At 40.9% G+C, this 17,005-nt stretch overlaps 1 protein-coding gene across 6 annotated transcripts in view; it reads left to right on the forward strand.

Moving 5' to 3' along the window:
- Positions 1 to 17,005, forward strand: part of LRRC4C (leucine rich repeat containing 4C) — a 241,990-nt gene that overhangs the window by 169,186 nt on the left and 55,799 nt on the right. For 4 of the 6 annotated variants that reach the window (XM_030483545.1, XM_030483546.1, XM_030483547.1 and 1 more), the window contains one exon: positions 11,015 to 11,147. The exons of 1 other annotated variant lie outside the window; for it this stretch is intronic. The gene's annotated coding sequence lies outside the window, so the exon portion shown is untranslated. Of the gene's footprint in view, positions 1 to 4,936; positions 4,956 to 11,014; positions 11,148 to 17,005 lie in introns of those variants that run through there. One more of the 6 variants, XM_030483549.1, reaches the window with a different exon arrangement.

A 17,005-nucleotide genomic window follows, 5' to 3' on the forward strand; every position in this document is an offset into this window, starting at 1 on the left:
GTTGCATGATGTGTAGAGGAGACCCTGCCTAAGATCCAGCCCAGCACAGGCAACCGGGATGCCAGGAGGAGCTGTGCTTCAGAGCCAATCACTTCTGAGGCAGCTCGAACCCCTTCATAGGCTGCCAGTATCTCTTTTTCAGTGGGAGTATAGCTGGCCTCGGATCCTTTATATCCCCAATTCCAAAAGCCGAGGGGTCGACCTCGAGTCTCCCCTGGAGCTTTCTGCCAGAGGCTTCAGGTAGGACCCTTCTCCCTGGCTGCGATATAGAGCACATTTTTCACATCTGGCCCGGCCCGGACTGGTCCAAGGGCTACTGCATGAACTATTTCTCGTTTAATTTGTTCAAAGGCTTGTTGTTGCTCAGGACCTCATTTGAAATCATTCTTCTTCCGGGTCACATGGTAGAGAGGGCTTACAATCAGACTGTAATTTGGGATGTGCATTCTCCAGAACCCCACAACACCTAAGAAAGCTTGTGTTTCTTTCTTGTTAGTTGGTGGAGACATTGCTGTTATCTTGTTGATCACGTCTGTGGGGATCTGGCGGCATCCATCTTGCCATTTTATTCCCAAAAACTGAATCTCCTGTGCAGGTCCCTTGACCTTATTCCGTTTTATGGCAAAACCGGCCTTCAGCAGGATTTGGATTATCTTCCTCCCTTTCTCAAAAACTTCTTCCGCTGTATCACCCCACATGATGATATCATCAATGTCTTGCAGGTGTTCTGGAGCTTGCCCCTGTTCCAGTGCAGTCTGGATCAATCCATGGCAGATGGTAGGGCTGTGTTTCCACCCCTGGAGCAGTCTGTTCCAAAGTGTACTGGACGCCCCTCCAAGTGAAAGCAACCTGTGGCCTCCATTCTGCTGCCAAAGGGATTGAGAAAAACGCATTGGCAATGTCAATTGTGGCATACCACTTGGCTGCCTTTGACTCCAGTTCATATTGAAGTTCTAGCATGTCCGGTACGGCAGCACTCAATGGTGGTGTGACTTCGTTCAGGCCACGATAGTCTACTGTTAATCTCCACTCTCCATTAGAATTTTGCACTGGCCATATGGGGCTATTAAAGGGTGAGCGGGTCCTGCTGATCACTCCTTGGCTCTCCAGTCTGCGGATCAGCTTCTGGATGGGAATCAAGGAGTCTCGGTTGGTGCGATATTGCCGCCGGTGCACTGTTGTGGTCGCAATTGGCACTTGTTGTTCTTCGACCTTCAGCAACCCCACAACAGCAGGATCCTCTGAGAGACCGGGTAAGGTGGACAGCTGTTTAATTTGCTCTGTCTCCAAGGCAGCGATACCAAAAGCCCATTGATACCCTTTTGGGTCTTTGAAGTACCCTCTCCTGAGATAGTCTATGCCAAGGATGCATAGAGCCCCTGGACCAGTCACAATGGGGTGCTTTTGCCGCTTCCTCCCAGTCAGGCTGATTTCAGCTTCCAGCATAGTTAACGCTTGGGATCCTCCTGTCACTCCAGAAATATAAATGTGTTCCACCCCTTGATACCTTGATGGCATCAGAGTACACTGTGCACCGGTATCTACTAGAGCCTTATACTTCTGTGGGACTGATGTGCCAGGCCATCTGATCCACACAGTCCAGTAAACCAGATTATCCTTCTCCTCCACCTGGCTGGAGGCAGGGCCCCTCTAATAGTGATCATAAAATTCTCCACTTCTGTCTTGTAGAAAGGGATTAGTATTCCTTATCACAGGAGTGGGAGTAAAATCAGCTCTTTCACTCCATCTGGGAAACTGCTCACCAGAGACTGGAGCTGCAGCTTTCATTGGAGGATCATCCTTGACCATTGTTCTCCTCTTCAGTTCACGCACCCGTTGCTCCAGAGCTGAAGTAGGTTTTCCATCCCACTTTCTCATGTCTTCTCCGTGATCCCGCAGGTAAAACCATAGGGTGGCCCATGGCGTGTACCTCCTATATTTTCTTTCTCGAGCAGTAGGGCGCCTTCTGTTAATAGCTGAGACATGGGTTGGTACGCGTGGGGAGCTGGATAGATCGGATAAGTCGTCTCTCAATTGTTTGAACTCCTGGGACAGTTTTTCCACAGCTGAAATGATGGAAGGGGTGAGATTGTCTTCGAACTCTCGGAGTTGACGAATCAGGCAATCCACTGCTGGTGATATTCCGTCATTCCAGGTTCTTGATGCCAATGTGTGGGCATATGATGATGGCGCACTCCGTGTAAGTTTCCGCCACATGGGTCGTGTACATTCGACTTCATCTGGATCTGCGGATGTGTTCCTGGCATCCGGCCTAGGACAGATCATCTCTAGAATGGCTGATTCCCTCAGGGACTGGATGCCTTTCTCTATCATGGTCCAGTTGGCTGAGCGACTGGTAATATCGTCTTTGTAGGGAAACCTTTCCTTCACAGCTGCCAGGAGCCGCCTCCAAAGACTGAGGGCTCGCTTCTCTCTTGCAATCGCTTTGTCAATTCCTCCTTCCTTAGCAAGTGATCCCAGCTGCTTGGCTTCCCTACCTTCTAGTTCGTGACCATCGGCCCCATTGTCCCAGCATCGGAGCAACCAGGTGACAATGTGCTCCCCTGGAAGACGGGTGAAATCTTTTCGCATATTCTGCAGCTTGGTTGAGGTCCGGGGTCGAGAAGTGACCTCTTCTTCTTCTTCCTCTTCCTCCGATCCACGTAGTAGTAACTCTTGTTCAGATGCTGTTCCGTGTAGTAATGGCATTGGGTCTTCATCTTTCTTCGCTTCGCGGGTTGCTCTTTGTGCCTCTCGTTTACTTTTGCTTACAGGGGCAACAGACATTGTCACAAACTGGCCATTTGGTTTAGCTGCAGTGTTTGTCACTGTGGTTGGAGTGGCTGCAGTGTCTGCCACTAGGATTGGAGTGGTTGCAATGTCTATTGCTGGGGTTGGTGCAGCTGTTGTGCTTGGGAGTTGAGTAACACCAACAGCTGCATTGTCTGTTGCTGTCGGGGTTTGTGTAGCTACTGTGCTTGTCACTGGGGTTGATGTAGCTGCGGTGCTTGGAGTAGCCACATTGACTGTTGCTGTCAGGGTTTGAGTAGCTACTGTGCTTGTCACTGGGGTTGGTCTGGCTGCGGTGCTTGGAGTAGCCGCATTGTCTGTTGCTGTCGGGGTTTGAGTAGCTGTTGTGCTTGTCACTGGGGCTGATGTAGCTGCTGTATTTGAAGTTGAAGTAGTTGCGTTGTCTGTTGTGGTCAGGGTTTGAGTAGCTGTTGTGCTTGTCACTGGGGTTGATGTAGCTGCTGTACTTGGAGTAGCTGTGTTGTCTGTTGTGGTCAGGGTCTGAGTAGCTTCTGCTCTTGTAGTTGGCATAGCTGTGTTGTCTATTGCTTTGCCATCAGATCCAGAGACATTTTTTTCCCTTTGAAGGTGCTGGATAGTGTTGAGCAAGGTTCTGTAGGCATAGGCCAAGCCCCAGCACGTTGCCATGATTTGTCCCTCTCTGGTATAACCAGGACGACAGCACACCTCGTTTAAGTGTTTTACTAGTTTTTCCGGGTGTTGCACTTGTTCAGTGGTGAAGTTCCAAAGCACTGGAGGGGCCCACTGGCCTAGGTACTTGCCCATACTATCCCACACACCCTGCCACTCATGACTGTCCAGCCTCAGGCAAAATCTCTTGGTGGTCCTCCTATATCGTCATCTAACCCTACACCAGGTTTGAACCCGATACTGCTTAACTTTTGAGATGAAACGAAATAGGATGTTCCTAGGACAGGATGGCCGTGGGTAAAACACACTCCTTATGTGTGCCAACATGCTGATCCCCAGCACAATCAGCAGGCAGGTTTCAAGGGTACTCAAAGGCCATCTAAAACCTTCAGAACTCTCAACTGCTGTTGCAAATAGGCTGGTTGGGGAACGGGGGGTGAAAGAGAATGCCTCTTTCATAGGTTGACCCCCCAAGGAGAAAAAGAAAGATATGCAATTGCTAAAATATTTCATTATATACCTCCCAATGTATAGAGGTGATGGCCATGCTGGAATCACAAACCAGACCAGTTTCATGATCAATGAGTCTATTGTATTACAAGTCATTACCATGAAGTACAGTGAAACAAGAACCTTAGCCCAGGCCCCCCAGCCAATAAACGCTAAAACGGCAAATAGTGGCTGTAAGTAAGGTACAACATGCTGAAACTCTGAGATCAAGCGCAACAAGTCTGAGAGCCAAATAATCACCATTGTGATGAGTAGTAACAATGAATGCTTATCACAAATATGATTAGACACACTCTGGTCAGATCTGTCGTTATCTCAACCCTTCGTGCCCCACGTTGGGCGCCACAAAGAACTGTCGTGGTTTGAACCCAGCCGGTAACTCAGAACCACACAGCCGCTCGCTCACTCACCCCCTTCTTCCTCCCCCTCTCCCGGAGGGATGGGGAGGAGAATCAGAAGAATGTAACTCCCACAGCTTGAGATAAGAGCAGTCCCGCATCTGAGGTATAACACAAAACCACTACTGCTACCACCAGTTATAATAATGATTAGTGAAATAACAAGGGGAGAGGATACGATTGCTCATCACCACCCACCGACCGATACCCAGCCCGACCCGAGCAGTGATCTGGGCCTTCCGGGTAACTCCCCCCAGTTTGTATACTGGGCATGACGTGCTGTGGTATGGAATACCCCTTTGGCTAGTTTAGGTCAGGTGTCCTGTCTCTGCTTCCTCCCGGCTTCCCCTCCTCCCTGGCAAAGCATGAGACTGAGAAAGTCCTTGGTTGGAATAAACATCACTTAGCAACAACTAAAAACATCAGTATTATCAGCGTTGTTCCCAGGCTGAAAGTTAAAAAACACAGCACTGCACCAGCTACTAAGAAGGGGAAAAATGACTGCTATAGCTGAACCCAGGACATTACTATATTTGAAACTCTCAGTCTTTGGCAGATCTCTAACTTAGGAAATGCATTGTGACTAAGAAGTGTCCTCGTGAAGTGGTGAGTAGGGGCATTCTGCAACTCCTTTCAAGCTGTTTGTTTCCATGCTTTGTTTCTAAAGCTGATTTTCATAAATTAACTTTGAATTAATGATTGAAAACTCTTGGAACTGGGAATTAAGTACGTAAAATATTCCCAGAATGATGAGATAAATAACATGTAAACCAACAGAGTATTTCATAGAAAGTAGGAGTAATTCACTTACATTATGATGATAATTAATAATAATAATTGATACAGATGTTAATAGAATTTTAGTTTTAGTTTTGACAAGAAACCCCAACATTTTTAGATGCTTTTCAAAAATATGAACTTGTGTCTTTCTGTTATTAAAATAGGGCTCTGGGACTCAAAATTGCTTTCTCAATTTTCCCGTGGGTCTCAATCTTTTAAGACTGTAATATTCCTTTTTTTGCAGAGATAATGACCCTTGCCTACCCCTTTGACTATTCTACATTATGGTGTGTCAAAAATCCTTACCAGTAGTGCTAAGCTGAAACTGTATCAGATAGATACATACCCTAGTAGGGAGGGAAAATCTAAGTCTAAAACTAAGAGTTCAGTAGAAGTCAGTAGCACTCGTCCTATTAATTTGTAGACAACGTGAGTCGGGTTTTAACCAGAGATTCGGTTTTTTCTCTCCAGCCCACTCTCTGTTTCATTTTAGCCACACTCAATTTAGCAGTTGATGAACTTGGCACTAATTTATTTATTTCACTGTATTTAAAATGCCAGGCAACACTATCCAATGTTCTTCTCTTCAATCTCTTTTCTTTCTGTTTGTGAATGTCACAGTGTGTTGTACAAACACAGCAGGGATGAAAGCTAACACAAATGCATATTTGTGGCTACAGCACAAAAATGTGTATTTATAGATGAACAAACCAGGTCAAATCTTTCATAGTAAAAAAATAAATTAAACAGCCATTTGTCAGATGATTATCTGGAGACTGTAATTAATCGTCAATAGAACCGATCATAAATGGGGGGGAATATTGTCAGGGGGAAATATTTTTGATGACATTTTGTGTTTATAACTACACACAGAGACATTCACATTAAAAAGACACTAGACCTGTTTTTCACACTGTACTGTTGCTCTGAAATGAGTCACTCGAAGCTTTATATTAGTTAGGCTGAACAAGACAAATAGTCTAGAAGATTGGCTCAACACAGATGAACTCGTTTATTGATTAGGAGTACAAAAACATTTCCTCTCAATAATAGAAGTATATGAGTGAATTTCTTTGCTTGTAGCAGATCATACACAAAAGCTGAGAATATGATTTTTGAAATTGATATTTATACCTTAATTAAACTTGTTTTGGAGAGATGGCCATGCAGAATTGCCTAATCTCCATCTGCTTAACTCAAATGCAGCAGTATAAAAATATTAGCATACCAGACATGCAACTATTCTTTGTTTTGTTTCCATCTGGCATTCCTGAAACAAGAAAAATTAGAAGTGCAGTCTACAGAGAAATTATAGGTCTCATGCAGCAGAATAATCCTTACACAGTATTTCACTAAACTAAAAGGTCAGGAAAAGATGTAGGTATGACTTGCAATAAATAATCGAGGTTTATGGAGGTTCATCCAATTCCTTAGTGTAAAAAAATTCTATTCTAATGAGCGTATAAAATAAAATAGAGCTCTGAGAGAGCAGAATATAACAGCAACTGAAGGGAATGAAAACTGGCAAGAATGCTAATGACCAAGAAAACACCGGTAGCTAGTTTTACTGCACAGTGAGTCAGCAGTTACTCAGTGAGGAAATTTAACTTAACTTCTTCATATTTACTGGTAGTACAGTTTTTGCATAAAGATGTCTTTGTTTAAGAAACTGTCTGGAGTAGCATTTCCTCTCTGTACCCTCTGGGACGGTTGAGAGTCTTATGTGGACATAGCACAGTGTGATTTCCCTGGTTTAACTTTACCTTTGTTACCTAACATATAAATACCCAGTGCTCACACACATTTTTATTAACAGCTTGCAAGTGGTTTAGATTCATAAATAAAAGCATCTAATTCTCTTTCACATGTCCCAGGGCATCCAAGACTCCCACAGGAACAGGCAGATAAGACAAAGGACCTATGAGAAACCTGGAATGGCAAGCTGGGGCCAAGTGTAGTAACAGAGAGTATCTAAAATAACCTCTTTTCTTTTGGTGGTTGAATACTACCCTGTTAGTAATATTTATTAAAACCAGCAGGAACTGTGTAGTTGTTTGTTCTCTTCTACTTATCTATTTTATTTACAATATCATCATTGTAGTGCATGCTACTGTGTTTATTTTTCTCTTAACAATTCTTCCTTTAACTCAGCTCTTTTCATCCTTTTGCAATTTATAAAAAACAACTTCTTTGAGAACAATTACTAAAGCCTGATTATAACTTCGATGAGTTTGTGTTACTTATTGCCATAATAAATTTTTAGAAAATAATTAAAGATTTTAGACCAAGTTTTGACCAGTTACTGGGATAACTCTAAAGTCAAATGAGTGTACTTGAAATGAGGAGCTGAGCATTGGATTAATACTATTGATTGTTTTCAAAATATTCCTTGTAATTCTCCTTGGTGAGTTATTCAAGCAAAGATTATACTTTTATATTAACAAGAATGTTCCTTTTGTCTTTTTTCCTACTAAAAACTTAATCTTCCTCATAGTGTCCTGTGTCCAAACCTTCTTTTATATTTCATGATATTGTCATCCAGAAAACTAAGCCATTTTGCATCTCTTTTGAGGAAGAGAGGAAGGGAGGAAGATGACCAAAACCAGTCTTTTTGCTATTCCTCTTCTTTTGTTATCATAAGTGCATGGCAGGTGAGATTTTCCAGTGTAGGTGTAGTAGATTTAGTGCCTAATTATAGTCTTTGAAATTTAGGATGAGACTGCTTGCAATTATTTTTCCACATATCTCGAGAAACTTTATTTTCTCTAGGTTTTACTCATTTCCAAAGGATTTCCTTTGGTAGCTGCTTTGGCACATTCCCATTTTACTCATTCTGTAGAAAAGCCTATTATAAACAATTTTTTATAAAGATGCATGAAAAGAAAATTTTTCTCTTCCATTGTCTATTGACATGTTCTTGAACTTATTAAAAATAGACTTCTCACAAAAGTAGGGAAGAAAACAGACATGTAAGTCTGTGCTTCTGGTATTCTTCATTAGGTTGATTTTTAGAAGTTTGGCTTAACATTGAAGAGCATATGAAATCATAGAATATACTTAGCAAGGAAGGGAAACACCACACCTTCTGTTTTCTCTTTAATAATGATACTTTGTGGAAAAATGAACATACATTTGGGGAAACTGCTTCTCAATAAGCAACTAATTAATTTTGCATTATACTTGGAATTTATTTGTATTACAATAACTCTCAAGAGTGCAAATTGAGAGATTTTATGAGAACTACAAACTTACATCATTGTGCAGGATGACAGAGGTAAAGCAACTTGGGAAATTGTTTATAGTTATTCCTAGTAACTTTCTTCCTTCTGTTTACTGAATGATTTTGCACATTTCAGTTCCATGGATGTTTTCACTGTTCATAAGCACCTCTGAAAAATGAAGCTCTTTTTTAATAATTTTCTGCCATTCACGTTATTGCTTGTATTTTATTTCACTGAACACTGATATACCATCCAATATGTGGATGCCATAGAGGGACTCTTCATCAGGGACAGAAGCGATAGGACAAGGGGCAGTGGGTTCAAACTTAAACAGGGAGGATTCAGGTTATATATAAAGAAGTTCCTTACTGTGGGGATGGTGAGGCACTGGCACAGGTTGCCCGAAGAAGTGGCAAATGCTCCATCCCTGGCAGGGTTCAAGACCAGGTCGGACAGAGCTTGGGAGACATGGTCTAGTGTGAGGCATCCCTGCCCATGACAGCGGGGTTGGAACTAGATGATCTTAAGGTCCTTTATAACCATAACTATTCTATGATTCTATGATTCTAAGATTCCTTGTATGATCTTTAATGACAAAATACAGCTATAGATCTACTTAATCAGAAAGAAATGTAATGGAGTGATCAAGGCATATTACTATGTCGCAAGACGTACTGGATTTGTTATGTTTCAGGCTTCAGTTTGATCCAGAAGTAAATGAAAAATTTTCCATATGAATTCAGGAGCCAGAAGTATCGAGGCACAAAAACCACATCACCACCATGTGACTGCAAGCTAGGCATGCCTTTCCTACATCATCTGGAAGAACCTAATAGGTTTTGAACACATCTTTGACCATCTCTGTGTGATCAGAGCATAAAGTATTTGCAAAGTGCGGTTTGAATAGAATTGGCAAGAAAATAAGGATTTTTTTATGTATTGTAGGGATTTTTTCTGTATCATCCTCAATTCCACACAAAAAATAAAGAAAAAAAAATAATCCTTGAGGATATAAGCTCTTCCATGAAAAGCTGATGGCTGGTTCAGGGAGAGGTAGTCTGTATCCAGTTTCAAACTGCTTATGGTAAAAAGCAATCCTACCCATAACCTCCAAACTGTCCCACTCTGAGTCACAGGCACATTAGGAGATCAGTTTTAATCTCCATTCCCCTCCAGCGCTTGGATGGTGCAAGAACTGCTGGTGACCCAGCAGAGCAGCACAAACTCTGTCTTCCAGTTAAATAAAAGCTCCAGGCTGCCAGAAAACAGGGGCCTTACATACTCACCTCATATTTCAGGGTGAAAAAGCTTATAAATGGATCAAATCCACGGGGAGGGCAAGAAATCAGTGTCTATTACATCAGGAACTTTCTACAGGGGCATCTTTTGTCTCATGAAAATAGGATTTGCTTAGTTTCCAAGCAATTTCAAAGAGGTAGGTATCTTTCTTTGAAAAGCAAGGGCTGTGTCCTTCACTGAGACGCTGAGGTGACATGTTTGGAGTGTAGTGCTAGAAGGAAGGAAGGAACAAACAGCTTTTTGTTTCTGTACCCTCTTTATAGACATTCTCATAAATAAATATATAAATGAAAATTCTCCAGAATTAGTATAGACTAAGAAAGCTCTGTGGAGGTTGCTAGGCAGCCGAGGCCAAAGGAAGAGAAAGCAGGCAGGGCTTTGAGAAAGGGAATCAGTGACTTATGGGTTATCTGGAGTTGCCATTTACTTTTTTCATAAACAAGCAACAGTAGAATTTATTTTTCTTTAGTAAATGAGCAATGTTTTTAAAAGATTTGAAATAAAAGGCCTGTTTTATATCTTGTTCCTATCCGTTTTAAAGCTATGAAATTAAATATATGGTTATTATTTCTAATTTGTGTTTATTCATTGACTGCAACAGGAATTTGGCTCTGTATATCCAGGCTATAACCTGAAAATTATTTAGCAGAGTAATTAATTTTTAAACCTTTGTCCAGTTTTAATTTTTACCAGTGTGCGTGTAAGAATCCAAATGAAAGAAGTTTCCAATGCTGGAAGGCGTACCTTGCCCTCAAAAGGCATTTGTGTTTCACTGTCACAAGGAAAGACTTAATTTCTACTGCTATAATCTGTATGATATAGAATCATGGCATCATAGAATGGTTACGGTTGGAAAGGTCCTTAAGATCATCTAGTTCCAACCCCCCTGCCATGGGCAGGGACACCTCGCACTAAACCATGTCGCCCAAGGCTCTGTCCAGCCTGGCCTTGAACACCGCTAGGGATGTACATATGATGAAGTTGCTCATTACAGAAATATAGCAGTAACACACACTCCCTTCCTTTTACTGCTAAGCATACAAAAATGCAGGAATTTCCAATAGGCAAGGTTTTCATACGCAAGATTAAGTGATCACATTATTGATTAATTGCTGAGATTTGAAATCTCTGCTTATATTTTTGTCTTAGTCTTATTGAAATTAGCTGTGCTTTCAGCAGCTGTATTATATGTACAAGTACATTGAGGGGGCACTATAATCCTACAACTTCCCTCCCTTCTCACACTGTAATGACAGCTCTGTACTATGTTTTAGTCTACTTCAGTTATTTTCGATTTCTTCAAATTATGTCTCTAGAAGATTTAATTGCTGCATCACAGTTTTTCAATATTTGTTTCTTTCACAGGGTGGATGCTGTGGGGGCATCCAGGCAACTCAGTGGAATAGTCTCCAATGGGCTAGTTGGATGAGAAGGTCCAGGGGTAGTTTGGGAAACGAGGAGAAGCATCACCTCCCAAGACGGTAAACCTACTGCAAAGGTAATACATGTAAGGATTTTGTTATGCAGTCAGATTTTAGACTCCAGGGGTGTCATGGCTGGAATGCATGGCAGAAAACTGGTAGCGAATGGCAGCACATATCTTTGATGCTGTCTGAGTGTTCCTACAGAGTCTCCTGAAAATCTTTCAAGAGCTTCTTAAACTGCACTGAGTTACAACACTCTTCCCTGTGCGAGGGAGATTTTGAAGGCTGTATCTTAAAGGGGTTTTCTTGTCTTCCTGTGGACCTGTTAGAGACTACAAATCACAAGTTTACAGTAACTTTCCAAGAAATCCCTTATAGGGCTTGAAACGCATGAAAATGGCGGCTTACCAGCCGTGTAACAATTGAGCAGAATAAAATGTTATTTCAAAGGGAGACTTAATGGCTTTATTTTTAACCATACATAATCTTGTTTGGTTGTTTTATTTCAATCTCACCTTCCAGGCTTGACTATTGTGTTTGTGGAGACTTTCTCCCCTGAAGCCTTATCTATGGATGTTTTTGTTACTAGCATTTCAGAAGTCCAAGAGAACGTGCAGACTAACTAAAGGCCAGGTTAGATGGGTCTTGGAGCAACCCAGCCTAGTGGAAGATGTCCCTGCCCGTGACAGGGTGTTGGAACTGGGTGAGCTTAAGGTCCCTTCCAACCTAAACCAGTCTGGGATTCTACAATTTTATGACCTGTCATGCCTCAGCATAACAGCTTCTTCCTTCCTGTTAAGAAGTAGAGTTGAGCCATGAAGTACCAGAACATTAAGTTTCTCTGCTGTCCCAAAAGCTCATCTATGTGGTCTATTTCTGAGCCCAGTTAACTTTCAGTAATCCATGCTCTGCACGTATTTATTGGTCCTCAGCTAAAATTAAGTTTGCTGAACAGATTTTGTCCACTCATCCGAAACTAGTCATTTCCCATGGTAATTTATGAAATACCTGACAGGCTGACTTGCTGCTTCCATTTATTAATGTGTCTTAATAGTGCAGCGTGTAAGAATATTAACAATAGAAAATCACACTGGTGGAAAATAAAATAGGATTTCTGATGCAAAAGTTTTTATAAGGATCTATTCCCATACCTCATGAGATGCCAAAAAAGCACAAAACATCATTTAATTAGGAAAACTTTGTTCTTTGCTCAATAGTATAGATGTTTTGGCTAGTTGAGTACTAGGTTAAGCTTTCAAATGTCTCTGGGAAATGCCTTCCTTATTCTTGCTGGTGATCTTTCTCCAATTCCCTGGCATTCATTAATTTAAGTCATTCATATATTCCACTGCTGCAATTCACAAATTACTTCTATGCTTCACCAGGCTTGGCAGTTGCCAGAAACCAGAGCAATCTGTGCTTCTATAACATTACTGAGAGTTGTGCCTTTGTATTACCTCTAGCTGTGATAGAGAGTCTAAAGCCTTCTCCTTTAAAAAGAATAGAAACTACTTTATTACCTGGGAGAACTTCTAAATGCATTTGTGACAGAAGAAAGGTTTGATATTGGAAAGTGAGAGTAAGCACAGGTCTTGCTTCCTGGATTTATAAAAATAGTGATAGTTTTCAGTTAATAGTCTACTTTTCAAAACTCTGCTACTCAAAGTTCTTCTTAATCAATCCAACCTAGATTCTCCAGACCTAATGTGGTTTTCTATTATGTAGAAGAAATGAGTTAACATGGAGTTTTTTTAATGAGGGTCCAGTAGTTTTTGCCAAAAGATTGCAGCAATTTACTGCAAAGACAAGAATAGCTTCAAATAGCTTCAGTCCCTAGCTGTCTTTCAGGTGTCTTTTTACCTGTAAAAGGGGTAGACTCATATGAAAATTCTTATGGGAAGACATTCCAAATGTGCTCCAGTGTACTCAGCAGATCACAAAGCAGACTGAAAGACCTCACTAGCCCACTATCCCTTAAACATTGACATGCTGCCCTTCGTGATCTGCTGAGTACACTGAAGCACATTTGGAATGTCTTTATAGTAATGCATGCAGCATGAGGAGTAATAAAGAAGGTAGAAGCTTTGGCCCGGTCCCAGAGCTGTGGTGTCATTGGCATTAGTGAAACCTGGTGAGATGAGTCCTGTGACTGTTGTGCCATAGTGGGCAGTTATAGGCTCTTCTGGAGGCATAGGCAGGTAGGCAAGGCGGAGTGGTGAACTGTATGTAAGGGAAGGGTTGGGTTCTATGGCAATGGCAGTTGACGTGGTTGGAAGCGTCAGAGTAAGGATGAATGGGAAAGCAAATAAAACAGATGTTGTTGTGGGACTTTACTATCAACCACTCTGGTGGATGATGACACCAAAGAGTTCTAGAAGGAATTGATTCTCTATATCAACTGTCCTTGTCCTTATGGGTGATTTTAACTTCCCAGACATCAACTGGGAATATCCTACAATGGACACGAACAGATCCAGGAAATTTCTGAAGCACATTGAAGAGAACTTCTTGATACAAGTACTAAGAGAACCAACTAGGAAAGGTGCCCTCCTGGATCTGTTGTTTGTAAACAGAGAAGTGGTGATTGCTGGCTGTCTTGGTCACAGTGACTATGAAGCAGTTGTTTCAAATCATTGGTGATAGCAGGAAAACCACCAGCAGAATTTCAACCCTGGACATGGGGAGAGCAGACTTCACGCTGCTGAATGAACTACTTAGTAAGGTCTCCTGGGAATCTGCTTTTGAAGGTATTGGGGTCCATGAATTCTTGTCACTTTTTAAGATCCATCTCTTAAGAACACAGGAGCAAACAATTCCAAAGTATTGGAAGTAAAGGAAGCGGGGCAAAAGACTGGCTTACCTAAGCAGGAATCTTCTAGAATTTAGGTAGAAATGGAAAATGTATGGACATTGGAAGCAAGGGCAAGACTTATGAGAAGCATCTGAGGTCACTTGATTTGTTGAGTTTGGAGAAGGGGCTGAGGGGGTAACCTCATTGCATTGTAGAACTTCCTCAAGGGGGGCAGTGGAGGGGAAGGTACTGATCTCTCTCTGGTGACCAGCAACAGGACACAAGGAAATGGAATGAACCTCCATCAGAGGAAGTTCAGATTGGACATTAGGAAAAGGTTCTTCACTGAGAGGGTGGTGGTCACTGGAACAGGCTCCCCAGGGAAGTGGTCATGGCACTAAGGCTGTCAGAGTTCAAGCAGTGTTTGGATGATGCTTTTTGTCAAATGATTCAGTTTTAGATAGTCCTGTGAGAAGCAAGAAGTTGGACTCAATAATCCTTATGGGTTCCTTCTAACTTGAGATATTCTATGATTCCATGATTCTACAAATCTGGTCTCAATGCCATAGAGAACAGTTTGGATTCCAGGCTTTACACTGGGAAAAGAAGTTACAACCCTTCAAGGCAAATATGGAAAGAAACTCAAATTAGACAAGATGACATTGTGATATCTTCATCTGCAACATACTAAATGAAGTTTGAACTTCTCCACCAGTACACTTAATGAGAAACAGGAAGCTTAATGGATTGATGTTTCAGTCTCTGATTCACTGCTTAAATTGTGTTTCATGTGAACTATTGTTGGAAATGCCATTTTGACTGAAGGAAGGGGAAGAGTGCTGTTTTAATATAACTTGAAATCTTGATGGTAAAAAGTAATTTATATTTTCAGTAAGAGGCTTTCATCTTCATTGGAGTCTAATGATATTGATCTGATATCAGTACTAAGTATATATTCTTGAATTCTGACCAGAACCAGATTCTGCTTCTGGTGAGAACCACGAATGTTTCACATTGTTCCAATGAACAGAGCTCTTTCTGTGCATTTCTTTGGCTGATCGGTTTACAAGTGGCTGCATTTTGCTGTTCTGTGTGATAAAATATTTGTTTGGGGTGTTTTTCTATTTTAAAATGAATGGTTCTACATTTTATATTTTGGGTGATCTCTGTGCCCCTTCAAGGCTATTTATAGTAAAGTCATAGTAGTTAATGCTGTGTTTGGTTTTGTTTTTCCTCTTCTAACAGCTAGGAAAACAGCTGATTTTTGGAAAAGTCAAAACCTTTCAAGTTAAGTGAAGGGTATATAGCTTCTGGATTAATTCTGTTCTTAAACATAATAAGAATGAAGCACATCCCAGAGTTTAGAACAGAAAAGAAAAAATTAGATATTCAAATCAAACCAGAAGGTTTTTTTCACCTATTAACATTTCACATACCCATGTTTAGAACAAAGCTTGCATTTTGAATAGCTATAGATAGTGACTTGTGTGTGCACAACTAGCTCTACATAGCTAGCAATTGATAAGACTACACTTGAAGCATGTGCATGCAATACTGTGTAGACAGTGCCCATTGCTAGCAGGCAAAGAGAATGCTCAACTAAGTCATGTTTTATATTCTTTATATCTATAAATAAAAACTGGGAAGCTTCTGTTTAGTCTTTTATTTCTATTTATTTTTTTTCACCAAGAGACCTCTAGGGTTTTATCTTAGAAGAAAGGACCCTTAGACGTAACCAAAGTCAATAACCCTCAAGAGACAAATGGAGACAGGAGAACTTAGCAGCAGTTCCTTCAATATTTCACAAAAGACTAAAGACTGTGATATGACAAGAATAGACTGTTGGGTCTCTGAAATGATATGAGAAATCAAATATGAAAGAAATGAGTTACCAGGTAGCCTTCACCTGCATCATTCAATGCTATATACATTGCTCTCTCCACAGCTGATAATGCTGTATATAATAAATTTGGTATGTTTTGTGGGGAAAAGTGCTGTATTCTTTTTGTTTAAACTTACTGTGTGAAATTTCTCCATTAAAAACTGGTAGGAAAGTTCGTCCTTTAGTGGCATCCCAGGATGCCAATTTTTCAGTGTCTCAATTTACTTCTTTCTTTTCTTCCTCTTTCTAAGGTTTTCTTGTTCATCTGCCACTTTTGTTTTCCATCTTTATTTCACAGAATGGTTTGAGTTGGAAGGGACCTTATAGCTCATCTGGTTCCAACCCCTTGCCATGGATAGAGACACCTCCCACTAGACCAGGTTGCTCAAAGCCCCATCCAAATAATAATTTGTCCATTTTTATTTAATTTCTTACCAGTTCTGCTCCTCTTCCTGAGTTCTGTTATGATAGGTGTCAGAAAATTGGTCTTGTAATACTGAAGAACAGTTTGGAGTATTTACTCTTTGTAAGACTGAATGTTCAGGTACCCTTCTCTGAAAGTTCTCATTGCTGTAATGTTCCGGGATCCTGTCCTGCAATTTTTAACACTTACTTTAGCGTAAATTTTGCTTTTACTACAGTAGAATAAAACTGGTGGTAGAAAAGTTGATCTGAATACCAAATAATAAAATTTCTTTCCTTAATTTCCTTGACATGTTTGGGATTTGCAAAAGCTTAGCCATTGATTTGGCAACATATAATTGATAACAAAATTCAGCTCCAAGCTACTTTAAACCTCTTCTGACAACCACGTTAAAGGAAGGGAAAAGGGAGGGAAAGAATTTACTCTCAGATGCATTAAGCAGATCACTTTTTATTGATGTAACATTTGTATCTGTTGTAGAATATGAGGTCTCTGTGGGAAGTTGTTAAAATACCAGAGATCGGATACACAGCAGGTTTTGTTTATATCCAATATCTGATACAGTATTTATCATGAAGATATTGAAATCTGTAACAAGAACTGAAGAATACCAGATAAACAGCCTGGATTAGGCAATAAGATTATTAAAAACCAAATTGTAAATTACTTACATACTCAAGGTGTCTGACTGCATTCTGAACTCCCCAGAGCCTTTAAACCCATACCAAAGTGTTTGGAGATGGAAGTTATTCTTGTGGAGCCTCATGAAGTGGAGGGAAGGGCGGAATTCATGCCTACATGGCCTTTGAGGGAGAGCGCACTGAAAGAAATCTGC

The sequence above is a fragment of the Strigops habroptila genome, chromosome 4 (genome assembly GCF_004027225.2).
Source record: "Strigops habroptila isolate Jane chromosome 4, bStrHab1.2.pri, whole genome shotgun sequence".
NCBI classification, from domain to species: domain Eukaryota; kingdom Metazoa; phylum Chordata; class Aves; order Psittaciformes; family Psittacidae; genus Strigops; species Strigops habroptila.